Below are 17207 nucleotides of genomic sequence, written 5' to 3'. Positions count from 1 at the left end.
TTAATTAATTTGCATTTGCAATATTGTTTCTCTAATTAAAATTAACAATTAATTAATTTTGCAAAATGTGTTATGCTGGTATCACCGGAAGGGTAGAAAGAGAATTTTATTGAGAAATCTATACTATATAATAAAAGAAACCAATGGAGGGACACTTGTCATTATTCTAGACCATGTCATATTATATTATGTCAGAATTCGTATATTAAAAAGATGGTTATACATATGATTTGATAAGTATCCATCCATATATTAAGATAAACATTAGATATTAGATTTGAGTTAACAATTAAGTGATAATAAATTGTAAAAGACCTTTAAAAAAACCTTTAAAATTAATTTAAATTTAAATATTTTTTTCATATAAATTTATCTAATTGGCTAATTGCTATATTTCAACATTTTTTTAGAACTGATAAATTAAGACCAGTATTAATTAAATAAAACTTGGATTATTAAATGTATGCTCACATGACTGTTAAAACTCGTGAGAAAGTCGATAATACAGTTTGTCTTTTAATCGATGGTTCAAATGCTTTCATATTTATAAACTTGATAAACATCACAAGTTTTGATCATATATGACACAAAATTTTGTAAATATTGTTTTATCATTGTTAAATCTTTGTTATTAACTATTTGATTTTTTATTTACTTAACCTGTGTAATACACGGGGTTATAACCTAGTCTATACATATAATAAAAGAAACTTGATTGTGGACACATGTCAATCTCTCGACTACTCTTTAATTAGGTTTCCCTCCTAAATTATAATATTTTTATTATTATTTTATTCCTAAAAATATGCAATATTCCTAGATATTTAAATAACTAAAATTATATGTTATCAATCGATGGAAAAATCATTTTTATTGTTATTTTATTCCTAAAAATATGCTAGATATTTAAATAACCGAAATCATATGTTGTCAAACGATAATTAAGTACAAAAATTATTAAGGTGACCCCAATTTGTTTCTTTACGTATCATTAAATATATTATTTCCGTTAAAAAAATGATATTATTATTCATTAATACTATCGCATAAGGCACTATGACTAGAGGGCATACTTGAATTTTGTTAGTTTATTTTAAGAAATTATATTTAATTAATACTATCGCATAGGACATTATGACTAGAGGGAATACTTGAATTTAGGTTTTTTTTACTTATAGTTTGTTAGTTTATTTTAAGAATTAATATATATATATATATATATATATATATATATATATATATATATATAGTTAGGTTCTTAATTTTTTTTGTCATTTAGTATTATGTTATTGTCTTGTGTATTATATGGATTCAATAATGAAAACTGTTTATTTACATTTTTTTTAAATAACAATAAATAATCATGTTTAAATAGTCTTGGTTTGAATTTAAATAAATTTCCGTAATTAAAGGCTTAAAATTAGATTATATATATGAAATAATGGCCATCATTATAAATCTAATCTAATATAAAAACACTTTCGTAAAATATATTGCTTATTGTTTCTTAGCTATTTATTACTTTTCTTTATTAATATTTACTTTATGAATATTTCATTTATTTATTATTTCTTTTTCCAATGTTTTAATTTTTTTTCTTATTTAATAATTTAATATTTTATTAACTTAACCCCGTGTAATACACGGGGTTCTAACCTAGTCATGATATATATTATATGACACAATTAAATCTGGTACTTAGCATACATCGAAAAACGAATACACATATGTAGATAAGAATTTAGTTTAGTAAAAATTTTGAAATGCATTTATTTCCCTCCACCTAAAAATGAGATTCCCAATGTAGGTTTTGACGACTTTAGATTTTGATTTCACCCAAATCTCACTCGCCCTCATTCGCACCCAAGATATCCCTTCTTCACAGCGTGATTGGTGGTGGCCATGACTCTCCCTCCTTAGCACACCAGATTGAGAACCATACTTGACGCCACGGTGAACCCCTAAAAAACCCTAATCACACCCCTATCATTCAGTGCTGAAATACCCCTGTTTTCCGAATCATTTTAAGTTTTTGGCTTCTGTTTTGCAAAAAAAAAAAAATTGATTTTGGGTGTTTGATGTCCTCAACTTGTATGTAGAGAGAAAAGTTGTCAATTCGTTTGATGAGACAACGCTAGGTTTGCCCTTCTCGTTTACTAATTAACAGTTTATACTAAAGTTGGCATATAAATGTGGTGTTAACAGTTGATTTTTAAGGTGTCTATGTTTGAAGACCATGTGTTCGATGAAATGCTTAATAAAAATTGATCAAATAAGAGCTCGCTTTCGATTTTGCTTCCTTTTTAATTCCCTTGCAACAGTTAGTTTAACTTATGTTTTTCCAACAGTTGTAACATGTGTTTGCTACATATCATATTATTAATTTATGTTTTACATAGTCATGATTTTCAGAGTTCAGACGATCGTCATGGCAATTTCCAGACCATCATCATCCCGGACAAGGATCCTATGGTCAATTTTATGTTTTTCTCGACCGATCATAGCTTTGTTTTATTTATTCGATTTTATACAGTTTGCGTTTTTGACTTCTTTATATGCTATGCTCATTGTGATGGTTTCCAGCAACTCAAAACTCTACAAAATCCCGCGGGGTGTTCCAAATTGAATATGCTTCAACTGGATACCATCACGATTAAAGGTAACAAATTACCATTATGTGTATTTCGTTCTAAAGAGCCGCCTAAGGTACCGTCTTCACTACAGTGCCATGAAAAAAGTTATTTAGATTTACACTATATTTTCATAATGAATCAAAACTTTTTTTTTTTTTTTGGAAACTAGGATGTTTTGAAACCGAAACAATCAACTGAGAGTTTTAAGATCTTTGAAGACGAGGAGGCTCAACCTGTGCCCATGGAATGGTAATAAGAGAACCTGAAAAGGATCGATCTTATGGTAACAATCTTTCTTTTATGTTTTTATATGCATAATTCATAATTAGTTTGGGTTAATTATAAAGTTGTTACAGAAGGTTGATTTGGAGGACATCTTTGAAGAACCAATTGATTAGTCTAGGAGCCACATGATTAGAATAAATTATGTTCATCGAATTGTAGATTAAATTATTTTCAATGGACTCACTTGATTTCACCAAACTATACGTTGACATTGCAATCTGATATCAATTAGAAAAAAGAGCCACACTAATTGATTGGCTCATTGAGGTTAACTACAGCAGGTTCTTGTATGAGCAAATTAAGAAAGAGCAAACACATGATCGTGGAATATGTTTTATGAACCCGTCTGCAATTTTGCGGGCTGATCAATGCAAACCCAAACCCAAACACATCGAAGTTGCAGGTAGAGCGGTTGCAGATCGATTATATAAAAGAAACGCCAATGACATCATCCTGTTGCCCTACAATCCCAGGTTTGATTTTCCTTTTAAATAAGTATTCGTAAAGACCTATTATCTTAATTTACTGTGAATCTGTGATTGACTTTTGGATTTTGGATTTTGAAGAAACCATTGGGTGTTGGCGGTACTAAACCTGAAAACAACTACTTGCTAGTATCTTGATTCCTTACGGCCTAGAAGTGTCGGTGAGCGGTTGAGGCAAATTATTGATACGTTAGTAATACAAATCATAATGGATGTTAAAAGAGTTGGAATATACTTTGATATAATTTTGATTTTTTATAGGGCAATGATTGTGTATGCTTCACGAGGTGGTGCCAACATAAGGGTTAAACTCATCGGGATTAACGCTAAGGTAAGCACTTAATCCCTTATTTAAATTGTGGTTCTAATGATATTGTATATATTGAAACCCTTTAGTTTAAACTTAAATGGCAATGGTTTCGCACATCATGATATTTTTAATTGTGTAGTGTCCATGTCAGCCAGGAGGTACTGAATGCGGCTACTATGTGATAAAGTTCATGAAGGATATAGCTTACGAAAGAGTTGAGATACTTGACAATGATAATGTAAGTTTAGGCATATCTTAGTCTGTATATTAGAGAAATATGTACTTATGTATCCAAACAAATGCTTAAATTCATATATTAGGATTAAATTATGATTTTTAAGATTTATTTTATTTAACTGCTGTCTCAGATTGGGAAAGGAGTAGAGGAATACTTGGCTACGGATATGGACGGCATTCGCGAAGATTGATCGATTTATGCGTTTACCTCTATTTTTAAGTGACAAATCGTATTTTAGGTGTCGATGTATTGACAAACAATTTTTTTTTTGTTAACTTTAAAATATTTGTAGTATACTTGACAAATGATTATGTAATGAATTCTTTTGGTATATGTATATATGTGTGTATTTGTTTTATGAAAAAGATTTATTGTTTTTGTTGCCATTAAAAAAAGGAATATTTATTGTTTTTGTTATTATACATGTGTCCAGGACAAATTAGTAATTCTATAAAACAAAATTTAAACAATTAAAAGCATGACACGCGTAAATAAATGTCATATGTATGTGTCATAAATGTTTATCGTGAATGCGTGTCATTAAAAAATGTCATAAAATGAGTGTCATGAATATGTGTCATTAAAAAGTGTCATAAAATGAGTGTCATGAATGTGTGTCATGAATGCGTGTCATTAAATGTGTGTCATTAAATGTGTGTCATAAAAACATGACACACAAATGATGTCTTGTTAATTTTATGACTCCTCAATCAACGACACGGTTTTGCGTGTCATAATTACCATTTTATGACGCATAATGTGTGTCAAGAAATGTTTATTTTCTAGTAGTGATATGAGCGGTTAGGAACGTAGACGATGGAGAATGGCAGACCCACATTTGTGTGGGGAGTCTAACAATGTTGAGGGTTCAAGTCCAATGATTTAAGGGACATATAACTTATAAGATGACTATATTGAAATCGCATACGATACTAAAAATACTGTATTGCCAATACAACTTTATTTTCAATCACTTTTATAATGCCACGTCGAGAAAACATCAAAATGCATACGATATCAATATCGATATAGTTCGAACAATATTGTTCCGGTTCGTCACGTTAAAGAACAAAAAGAATCAACTATATTACCCATTTGATTAAAAGATTTATAAAATCATAGATAAAAATAAACACTTAGCAATAGTGTATTCAAAATTTTATATAATGTTATTCAAATAACAAAAAAGGTAAATGGTATAACTATGTATAAAGAAACTCAACGATTTTTATATCTACGTGTCGAAAAAACCATGAAACCAAAATTTTATAACAATTATATTAAAAATAAGTATAAAATTCAATAGACACCATACAATTCACTTTAGAATATATTTAAAAAATTAAAAAGAAAATGAAAATATGTAAAATGGACAAATAAAGAAAGTACTGTTCAAGTACTTTGAAAATGTTAGGATAGAAGAACAAGTATAAAATTCAATAGACTGAGTGCAATTCACTTTAGAATATAATTAAAAAATAAAAATAATAAAAATATGTAAAATGGTCAAATAAAGAAAGTACTCTTCAAGTACTTTGAAAATGTTAGGATAGAAGAATATCACCTAACCTTACGCCTCTAACACTTTAAACCCACAACACTTTTACGGATGGCAACATCATCCCAGTAGACCTTTAAGGCAAAGAATACACTATGAATACATTCTTAATAATTTGGATTTTCATCGTTGTTTCTATCTACTACTCTCGGCACACGTAGTTTGTCATACTGCTTTATAGCAATGAGATCATGTGATGCATGATTTAACTCTATAACTGCACAACATTCACATTGGAAGGAGGTTGTATAACAACTTCAACTGTAAATACCCTATGGTATAAAACAGAATCAAAGAAACACACCAAAAGTTCACTAAAGAGAAACAGGTTGATTATTGAATGTGTTAACCTTGCATCATAATCCCTTTTATATGTGGTTATGGGCGGACCTACATAGTGGTCAGGGTGGGCGGCCGCACCCCTTGAAAAAAAAAATTTAGTGTATATTTTAGGCAAAAAACCCAACCGCACCCCTTGAAAATATGGTTGAACACCTCATCCGCACCCCTAGCAAATAATTTCTGGGTACACCACTGTATGTGGTTTTTACAGGTAATACCAATTGTTTAAAAATCGAAACTCTTATCAAAGGGAAATAGACAGTTAACATAACATGCGAGTTATTACATCCACAATTCTTGCGTTATAAAAGGAAAGATGTTATAATTCAATATGAACCAAATTGTTATTCTATATCTTTGTTCTAACTTTTTTTATCTTGTTTCTTGCTTTTGGGTGGTTTTAGTTTGTTGGGCTCCTTCTTACCTAGGCTGGTCTTCTTGGGGTTACATTGAATTGGGCTTGCTTTGGATTGGGTCTTAGAAGTGGGTTGCGTTTGGAGCTCTCGATCTCATCTTGCGAGTGATTAGAGATTTAGAGGTATAACCTGTATAAGAGACATGATTAGACATTGACGTGAGCGAGTGTGTGTATTTTTTTTAATATATTTTTAAGTACTTTTTACTCGTTTATCAAGTTTTAAATTTATATAACACGATATAACACTATCACATTATAAAACACGCTAGAGCAAGTGCACCTAACGTTGGCGTATTATAGTGATGGTAAGATACCGAGGTCGTCCAAGGACACATGAGCTTTTAATACCGGATAATCGTCAACGTCTAATCTAACAAAATTTTGAGAAAAAAATTTTTAATAAGTAAAATAAAAAAAGAAAATAAAGTAATAAAAGAAACAAATAGACAAGATATAATCACTTGGTTCCGACTCATCTTTTATGTATCCTTTGATAATTTTCGCACTTTAGGTATTTTTTAAAAGATTATCTTGGTTATAATGACATGTCTCTCTTTTGGAGCCAACGCAACCCTCGACCATATTGGTCTAAGTTAGTAGGATAGAGTCCCGTAAGGCCGGAATATTGAAAGATAATTAAGTAAGTTATTAATGCAAAATGTGGCATGTCTCTCTTTTGGAGGCAACGCTACCCTTGGCCGTATTGGTCCGAATCAGCAGGGATACAGTCCCACAAGGCCAGTTTAAAATTTTAATAGTAGTTTGTTTATAAGGGATTCAAGCCGTTCTTACTTCCCCGATTAAATGTTATCTGCCTCAAAGGAGTCCTAATATGCTTAAATCAACTCCTCGCAGGATCTATGCACTGAATGAGGCAAGAACTTTACCCAACCCACCCTTCTAACCCCCTTTCAGGCAGTTAACGCGCTTTATATAGACCGTAAAGACATGAATGAGTGAATCAACAAAACATGAAGAGATGCTAGAATAAAGTTCACTTTCAATATAAAAAACTAGTTATTAAAGTCATTAATACAAACCCAATTAAAAAGCTAAACAAAGTTTGGAAATCAAAAGTAGTACACAAAAGATTTTGTCTTCACCAAGTGATGTGAGCGATTAGCCAAGCATGGTCATAGTTTGACAAAGGCTTTTACGATCGATCTTGGATCCCGAGACTACTACACACATTAAACTCTAACGGTTGTGGTGGATGATGATGGTAGAGTAGTGGCAGGTGTGAGAGAAGTGGTTTGCCAAGAGATGGATTGCAATTGAACCAAGCACCCCTATTTATAGTTGGAAACAGACAGCTTACACGGCCCCATGCTCGGTGGCCACGACCCCTTGCCCCAGTCTTCTATATCTTCATTTAATGAGATGTGTCAGTCCGGATGCTTGCACGACCCCGTGACTATTGTACTTGTTGTACTATCCCAGATTTGCATATCTGGGAGTTGACCACGGCCCGTGTCCATGGGACACGGCCCCGTGTCTCTTGTCTGTTCTGTTTGTCTTTTTCTTTCTGGAATCTTGAGTGGGGCACAACCCCGTGCTTGTCTTCTGATTCGTTGTTTTTGATCTTGGGGTGAAGCTCGGAGGGTCGGTATGATGTATCAACTTCCCTTCTTTTGTATTTATGCTGGTTTTTGCCGTTAATTTGTTCCTTTTGTACATTTAAGCTATTTTAATCATGAAAATCAAAAATATACAAAGAAACACACTTTTTCCAACATTAGTACTAAAAAAGGTTAATTTTATACCTTATTTGATATAATTTATATGTTGCATTTGGTGCATATCAAATACCCCCACACTTGAATATTTGCTTGTCCTCAAGCAAAACTCTGTAATATTTCTTACACACCCAAATGGAATTGGTAGAGAAGAAGCTTTTGGGTCTTGTTGTAGAGTGTTGGGAATCCAAATTTTATTTATTCTTGTTTTTACTGTATTTACAATCATATTCATTGTGACAACCGGTAATTTATGCCTTTAGTTATGTGATTAACAGGTGATTAAAGCGATAATAAATAGTGTTTACGACGCAAATTAACTTAATTAGGCCTTTAGGTTGCCTAGGAACGTCTATCCGACATTACAGTACGCGTATGATGACCTGTGGAAAAATCTGCGAAATATTAAACGGTAACAAACTAAAAACGTACAAAATACTGACAACGCCGAAAATACGAATTTTAAACGAGTATTTTATAATTATAAATTTAGTTTTACGAATTTATCGTGCTTCCATACGCCATAAAGCGCAAACGTGAATGAGAAACGCGACTGCAGGAATGCACCGGCAACGAAACAGAAGCATCGGACACGCGTGTTACCTTCAAAACTTAAATTTTTCGATATATTTAGCTTCGTAAGTAAATTTTAATATCCGTAGTCGAAACCGGATCGAAAAACGGATTAAAACTGTGATGACGCATTTTACGCGATTTTTACCGTGATTGACGAACGAACGTGCAACGCGATTACCGATGCTATTTTACGTCTTTTGACTTTAAAACAATAATTTATGACAATTTTTAGAAAACGGTTTTGAAAACAGGTTTGTAGGTACTGACGGGTGTAACACCTCGAAATTTTGCGTCCAATAATGTATTGACACGTGTCATAAGTTTACACGTGGTATTAAATACTAATTAAAGGACTAAAGTTGACAAACATTGGAAGTATGTAAATTCGAGGGTTAAAAATGTCAACGAGGGATAAATATACTGTACAGTAACCCTAAATGATGCTCGTACCTTCAAACGAATGAATCATGGATCGTACGGAATGAATTGTGGAAGAAAGTGAGGAATTACAAACTACAGGGGCCAAATGTGTCAACATGTTTAAGTTATACCTCTGAGTGACCTTTGGGCATACCCGAGGCTTTGTAATGGTAAATTATACTCACTAGAATGCGCGATTTAAATTTCGCGAAGTTCCGTTTTAAAACGAGAAAGTTATGATCGAATTCGTTAAAAGGGTTAAAAGCGTCAAACTTTGAAAGTTAAGACTTTTCGGGTAGTAATAAATTAACCAAGGGTTAATAAGTTAGGTAAAAGTTCCGAGGCCCTTATTCGTAAATAAACGAGGCCCAAAACGCAAAGTTACCCCTTCGAAACCGAAAGGCCAGGGCAATAATTACAAAAGATTTGAAAATCTTGAAAAATTGGTCTCAGGCGGGCCGCGTTAGCGAACCAAGCGATCTTACGCGGGCCGCATGGTCAGTAGAAGATATGGGCTTGTCAGAAGGATTCAGGCGACCCGCGTAAGAGTTAAGTGATCTCTTACGCGGGCCGCGTCAGCCCCCAGTTACAGAAAAGTCGGACAGGAGCACTGTTTGCTGTTTTAACCGACTTTCTGAGCAATTATGAGAGCATGGGCGCCCCCTAAACGACCCCTAGCACTCAGGGAAACTTGGTGATCATCCAAGAACACTTGTAGCACTTGTTGTCAATGATCTAATGGCTTATGATTGCTATAAAAGGCCACATTGTTGCAACAAGTTCTTCACACCTCCAATATGCCTTCTTGATCACTTCTGGAGCTCAAGTGCCTTCTTTGCTCATCCCTGGTCGTGCATAGGACTCTTGTAAGTATGCTCCACCCTTTCTTGGTTAAGTTTTGCTTAGATATAGCCTAAAAGTCAATCCGTCGTAATTAACGATTGACTTAACGATAAATCAAAAATGGTCCAGTGGTTTGTCGAATCAAAGGTAGTTATATGTTGGTAATTATGTGGGCATTAAACCTCTAAAAGGGCACCCTCTGATTCCTATTCTAACTAGTCCGAATGTCGAGTCAAACTTGCTTAGAAAAAGTCAACAGAATGCTAAATTGCGATTTTATGCATAACCAGTAATGTAGATGGCGTGTAACCTGTTTTAACACTCATATAACATGATAATAAGTGTATTAACTAGTCTAAGCTTGTTTGATCCGACCTTTTGCTATTTTGACCCGGTTCGGAACCGAAAGTCGCAAAACTTTGACTTTTGCTTTGACTTCAGTTCTGACCCGTTATGGTATGATTTAGATATACCTTAGGACTCTCTTAGGACCAGGTTACATGATGGTGCAACCCTCTGTGACCGGTTCGTTGTTTGTCCGAGTCTTTTACACATTTCCGTTAAACGCCTAAAAGTTGACCATAACGCCCTTTTCACTTTAAGACAAGAATTTAGGACATGTGAAAGGACAATAACCTTAGTTACTGATTCCTAAGCATGTCCCTAAAATTTCACGTCAATCCGAGGTCTAGAATAGGAGTTATGCTAAATAGCGCAATTACGGAAACTTTAGTAATTAAACGGCGCAATTAGCATAAAGCCTATCTAAACCCGAATTTCGACACCAAACCTTTTACACACTGATGTAAAATAATATTTTGAGATTTTTAATTATTTTTAACCTGCACATAACCTGCGGTTATGGCATCGATTTGGTAAATACCGAATATACCCTTTTCGGACATAACTTGAGTTCTACATGGTATTTTGACCCGATTCCAGTTGCTACTGATTTTAAATAATAAATAGAGTATTTTGGACTTTATAAACTGTTCGGAAAACCCAGATTTCCTGTAGAACTCAAAAACCTCTTTTATAACCTTTAAAATGACCAAAATACCCTAACGGGGCGTATATTGGATTTAAAATTGTGACGGGCATTATGGAAGGTATCCTACTGATACCACAACCTCTTTAGAGCATGTTAACTTAGGAAACCTGTGTAGGACTCTTATGGTTCCCCGTTACGCCTTTTTGCGCGCACGGTTCGGTTTATGTAACTAGTTTACATAAACTAGCCGAAACGGGTCAAACCTTATCGTTTTCACTTCAAAATCCAGAGTGTGGTTATATTACTCATATTAAACAAGTCTTCAAACTTGTTAGGTCTAAACCACATTCCATTCCCGGTTTTCGCCTTTCACGCGATTAAACCGTAATTATCCTTTGAGACTAACCGGTCTAAGCTAAGGCTAATTTAAAGACCCGTTAGGATTCTAATAGGTTATTATAAACCTTCGTTCCAGAATAGGAGACCAGGAAAAGATACTTGCATTTGTTTGATTGAGGTTATTACTTGCTCAGGTAAATACTTTTAACTTATTTTCCGTTATACGGGCTTGGGTTACGGTATCTAAAATACCGCTTGGTCGGGCAATTGACCCCAACTCATTAGTAGTTGGGTATTATCAATATGACCCGTTTAAAAATTCGTTTTGTTGGCTTTACGCCTTTGGGAGCTTAATGACCATGTCCCGGATATCCTTGGCATCATTTTACGAAATGGCCACGACCTCGACACGCGGGTGTAGGCGTACACCCGACAATGTGTCTATATTTATAAAGGTATAACCGTTGGTTTTCCCGCCACGGCTTTATGCCTTGTGGCGTGTCTATTAACCTTAAACCCGGCATGACCCGGGCGACCGAACGCATAGTGAACATGTAATTCTTTTACAAGATTTAATCAATAAATTATCCCAGTTATAAAGAGTTTGTGCTTTGTGCATTCAAATCAATTTTATTAAACATTTTTACAAAAGTGTCGGTTGAATGTATTTACCAGTGTCAACTGACGTATTTTCCTCAAAAAGATTAAATGCATGTTCTGTACGAAATAGGCTGGCTACTCCTTAAGCATCGTTAGAGTCTCGCAAGCTTGGGATGCCATATCTGTTGAACAATATTTATATTTTTATTTTGATCCCCTGTGGATTTGTTTCGACTATTCGTGATACTTGGATATTACAATCAATGGTTGAAATATAATTTATCTTTATGCTTCCGCTGTGCATTTAAATATTGTGGTTTGACTATATTGTTGCCAACTACGTCACGGTAATCCCCCACCGGGCCCACCGGTGAAACACGTCGAAATCGGGGTGTGACAGGTTGGTATCAGAGCCAACATTGAGTGAATTAAACACTATCCATATGTGTTTAATCTCAATGACACAATTGCACATACTCGAGTCTAGACAAGAACATAGGACAAATTCGAATTGTTATTCCAGTTTGTCTTTTATTGTTTACTGTGATTTAAAAAAAATTGTTAAGTAGGAATCATGCCACCAGCAATCAGACGAGGAGGAAGAGGCAAAGGGCCGATCACTACTCACAATGATCACGAGGCCGGACCTTCAAACATGCGAGCTCCTTCCAGCACAAGGAGTGAAGAACCTTAGAGGCGTAGGAGGAACCTCTTTGAGCCAGCAAGACGGTCCACCTCACACAGTTCGACACCTTCATACCGTCACTCTTTTGGACCAAATTCGGAGAACGAGCCCAGTAACCCTCAACCTTCGTTTATACCTCTCCAGCGATCTGTTTCGCACCATTCCTATGGCGATCCCACTCCTTTCTTCCAAGGCCAGTTCAACCCGGCTGATTATGTCCAAGAACCAATAGGATATAACCCTTTAGGACCCGAAGACCATTTCTCCGAGGATAATGCGGTAGATATGGATGAGGACACGGATCCCATCGAACCTGCCAGAGGTACTCCCAACCACCCTATCGAGATCTCAGACGGGTCATCCTTTCACGGAACACCCTATCAAGGTCCCGACAGTTATCAGGCGAGGTTTAACCAGTGTGATTGGTACTTCACACCCTCTCACCATTCATCACCTCACCAGCAACAGCAATAACATGATCCTTCCGAGGATTCACGTTTCGTGGCAGTTACGCCACCGCCTCCACCGCCACCAGTTCAACAAGCACCTTCAGATCCGCCAAGGCGTAGGAGATCAGGCGCGCGGATGTCCACCCGAGGAGGGGAATTCCACTTTAGCACCCCTCGCCACTCGAGTGCGAGTCATTTTCCGCCATTGCCTGAAGAACCCCAAATGGGTGAACCTTCGAGCCACCCTATAGAGGTGAATTCTGCACCAGTTGCACCACCTCCACCACCATTTGGGTATGATAACCCTATACCTGCGTACGCCGGTTCCAAAGCGTACAACCCGTTTGAGCAGCCAGCTCACACGCACTACAACTATAATTATGCGGATGCCGACCCATACGTGGTAGCGGCCAATTACAACGCCCTCCATCCCGACAGACCTTATGGGGATCCTTGGGGATTAGGATACGCAGCTCATGGGTATCCAGCACCTACTAGAACTCCGGCTCAGCAAGTAACGCAGCAGCCACGTTTTTCCCCACCAGAACAGGAAGAAATCCTCCACCGTTTGAACCGTGTGGAACGAGACTTTGAGCAAGAACGTAAGAACAATCGTGGATTCCTTAAAGGCCTTGCAAACCTGCTAAAAGGGAAGAAGAAACGAGATCATTAGTCCTTATATGTTCTATTGTAATTCCTATTTTAAATCAAGTCCCTGTGCGGACATTTATTTGTTTTGTCCCTGCGTGGACATTTATTGTGTGTAGTCCCTGCGTGGACAATTGCCTTTCAGTCCCTGCGTGGACTTATCTTTTCGTCCCTGTGCTTACATCTATCTTGTATTTGGTCCCTGCGTGGACTTGTTTTTCTGTAAACCTCTGCGTTGGTATTTGTCTATTAAAAGTCCCGTTTAGGGCAGTGTGTAATCATTATTATGATTAATGGAATGTTAAGTTTATAAATTTCATTTTTGTCATTTTAATACATTATTATATGAAATAAATTAAGATCATTCCTTTTAATTTAGTCTGCCTAAATAAAGAATCTTAATGGTGAGACCTAGCCCGGAGTCATTATAAGGCCCGGCCAAGATGGTGAGACCTGAGTAAAAGATTCAGATTCCGGTTAACCTCTGTAAACGTGTTAACATTCTTGGCAGATGTGATTCGTTAAAATCACACGCGTCATTCTTATGTAAGAATCCTTCAAAGGATTCCAAGACCTAAATTAATGGTTTTTTTTAAATCATGGGTTAAATCACCCATTAGTGATGTAGTGCCTACGGGCCATACTTATTGTCATATAAGACAAAAGACAGTTGTAGTCTATGACTCCCTGTCAGAAAAGGGAAAAGAACTATGGTTCAAACCTTCATGCCTTGATTCTCTGAAATCCTGGCTACTAATATATAAAATGTCCTTGTGACTAGGCTGTTGTGCCACTAAAAATATTGTTTGTAATTAGGATAAGTTATATTCAAATCCTAAATAAAAGTGAGTAACAAATTAACCAAATATGGTCTATGTTTACCATGGTTAATGAATTGCCATAAAAGACAATTCCATAATAAACTCCTAAATAAAATTCTGTCATATTCCTTGTAGCAGATCAAGATCGCGATGGCTGACCCAAATGAAGTTAATAGTCATTCAAAGGAGGATGACAATGATAATGCCCAAATTCATATAACGGGCGCTGAATTGAAAGCTCTAGTAGACGGCGCTGTTAAGGCGGCCTTAGATCGACCATACGAAGAATACACCGAGTCTCGAAGCAGAACCCTATCTACACCACACTCAAAGCCAAGAACCCATTCTAAATCTCACAGCAAACCACCCTGACCCCGTCTAAGCCTAAAAAGGATGACGATCGACACTCATCAAATGAGAATAGTGTCCATCCTAAGAAGAAAGTGGTCGACGATGCACCTCGCGCCAGGGTTTGCACGTATAAGTACTTTGTTTCCTGCAAACCCCGAGATTTTACTGGGGAAAAGGGCGCGGTGGATTGTATGACCTGGTTAGACGAAATGGACACAGTTGTGGACATAAGTGGTTGTGCTGAGAGAGATGTGGTGAAGTTTGTATCGTAGTCATTCAAGGGTGAAGCCCTAGCTTGGTGGAGATCTTTGGTTCAAGCCTCTGGGAAGGCTGTTTTGTATAGCATGACATGGGAGGAATTTATTGCTCTCATCAAAGAAAACTACTGCCCTCAGCATGAGGTTGAGAAGATAGAATCTGATTTCTTATCGTTGGTCATGAAGAACCTGGATTGCCAGGCTTATCTCACGACTTTCAACACTCTGTCGAGATTGGTTCCGTACCTTGTAACACCGGAATCCAAACGGATCGCGTGTTTCATTGGGGGTTTGGCCCCAGAGATAAAAGCTAGCGTGAAGGCTTCTAGGCCTGCTACCTTCAGATCCGTGGTAGATATATCTATGTCTCTCACACTGGATGCAGTGAGGCAGAGATCATTGAGAAATGCTGATAGTGAGAAAAGAAAACGTGAAGATGATGATTCACAAAGATCTAACAAGAAGCACCGGGGAAATCGTGACCACAAGAAGGGGTCAGAGAACAAGAAGAATGACCGACAGTCGGGCGATAAGCCCTTGTGCAAGGTTTGTCAGAAGCACCATTTTGGAAGGTGCAGATATGAAAAGAAATCCCAGCCGAAGGCATGTGGGATATGCAAGTCCTCTGAGCATAGGACTCTTGAGTGCAAGAAACTCAAGGATGCAACTTGTTATAGTTGCAATGAGAAAGGGCACATCAAGACTAACTGCCCGAAGATAGTGAAGAAGGCTGAAGAAGGGAAAAAGACCAATGCGGTCATAACCGGTACGTTCCTTATCAATGATGTATTCGCAAGAGTGTTATTTGATTCTAGAGCAGATAAATCCTTTGTGGATGATAAGTTTTGTGAGTTGTTAAAATTGCCTGTTAAAACCTTGAATGTGAAATACGAAGTAGAACTAGCTGATGGGACTATGGGAACAGTCTCAACTGTTTTAGATGGATGTGTTATATCCATTAGGAATCACTCATTTCCTTTATCCCTGTTACCCTTTAAACTCGCTGGTTTCGACGTAGTGTTGGGTATGGATTGGTTATCGCAAAACCAAGCCCAAATCGTGTGCAACCAGAAACAAGTGGTAATCAAGACTCCATCTGGAGAACCACTTACTATTCAGGGAGATACTCGACATGGATTGCCTGCACAAGTATCTATGCTAAAGGAATCCAGATGTTTGAAGAAAGGATGTGTCATTTATATGGCACAGGTGACTATTGGGGAGGAGAAACCCAAGATTGAAGACATTCCAGTCATCTCTGACTATCCTGAAGTTTTCCCGGAAGAACTTCCTGGTTTGCCACCAGATAGACAAGTGGAATTCAGTATCGACATCATTCCAGGAGCCGCGCCTATTGCGAGAGCACCGTATAGATTGGCACCCACGGAAATGAAAGAATTGAGGACGCAGCTAGATGATCTGCTAGCCAAAGGTTTTGTTAGACCAAGTTCATCTCCTTGGGGAGCACCAATCCTGTTCGTCAAGAAGAAAGATGGTTCGATGCGTCTATGCATCGATTACCGTGAGCTGAATAAAGTTACAATCAAGAATAGGTATCCTTTGCCCAGGATCGACGATCTGTTCGATCAGTTGCAAGGAGCGAGCTACTTTTCCAAGATTGATCTAAGGTTAGGGTACCATCAATTGAAGGTCAAGGACGAAGATGTGCATAAAACTGCGTTTAGGACCCGTTATGGTCATTCCGAGTTCCTAGTGATGCCTTTTGGGCTCACTAATGCACCTGCCGCATTCATGGATCTCATGAATCGCGTTTGTAAGCCTTATTTGGATAAATTTGTCATTGTCTTCATCGATGACATCCTCATTTACTCTAAAAGTCAAGCTGACCACGAGAAGCATCTTCGATGTATTCTTAAACTGCTTCATCAAGAAAAGCTTTATGCCAAATTCTCTAAATGTGAATTTTGGCTACGAGAAGTCCAATTCCTTGGACATGTAGTCAGTGAGCGTGGTATCCAAGTGGATCCCGCCAAGGTTAAAGCCGTCATGAATTGGCAGGAGCCGAAGACGCCTACGGAGATTCGCAGTTTCCTAGGTCTAGCAGGATACTACCGATGCTTCATCGAAAATTTCTCAAGAATTGCTGCACCCCTAACTTCTCTAACTAGAAAGAATATAAAGTTTAATTGGGGCCCTAAACAGCAAGAAGCTTTTGATATCCTCAAACAGAAGCTAAGCAATGCTCCAGTGTTGACATTGCC

The 17207-nt window shown here is 36.9% G+C and overlaps 1 long non-coding RNA gene across 11 annotated transcripts; it reads left to right on the top strand.

The window, feature by feature from the left end:
* Window positions 1–1781: 1781 nt before the first annotated feature.
* Window positions 1782–4288, top strand: LOC110897826. 11 transcript variants are annotated; one of them, XR_002568983.2, is made up of 9 exons: window positions 1782–1953; window positions 2400–2472; window positions 2584–2706; window positions 2803–2916; window positions 3197–3391; window positions 3485–3564; window positions 3665–3734; window positions 3853–3951; window positions 4082–4288. It is a non-coding gene; the product is annotated as an uncharacterized LOC110897826 (long non-coding RNA). The 11 variants fall into 11 exon arrangements; XR_002568981.2 differs by having other exon boundaries at window positions 2400–2706; XR_002568984.2 differs by having other exon boundaries at window positions 1782–2472; window positions 2584–2659.
* Window positions 4289–17207: the final 12919 nt, after the last annotated feature.

Source organism: Helianthus annuus, chromosome 13 (genome assembly GCF_002127325.2).
Source record: "Helianthus annuus cultivar XRQ/B chromosome 13, HanXRQr2.0-SUNRISE, whole genome shotgun sequence".
Lineage (NCBI taxonomy): Eukaryota > Viridiplantae > Streptophyta > Magnoliopsida > Asterales > Asteraceae > Helianthus > Helianthus annuus.
The sequence above is the reverse complement of the archived record's forward strand: the minus strand, read 5'-3'. Positions and strand labels throughout refer to the sequence as shown.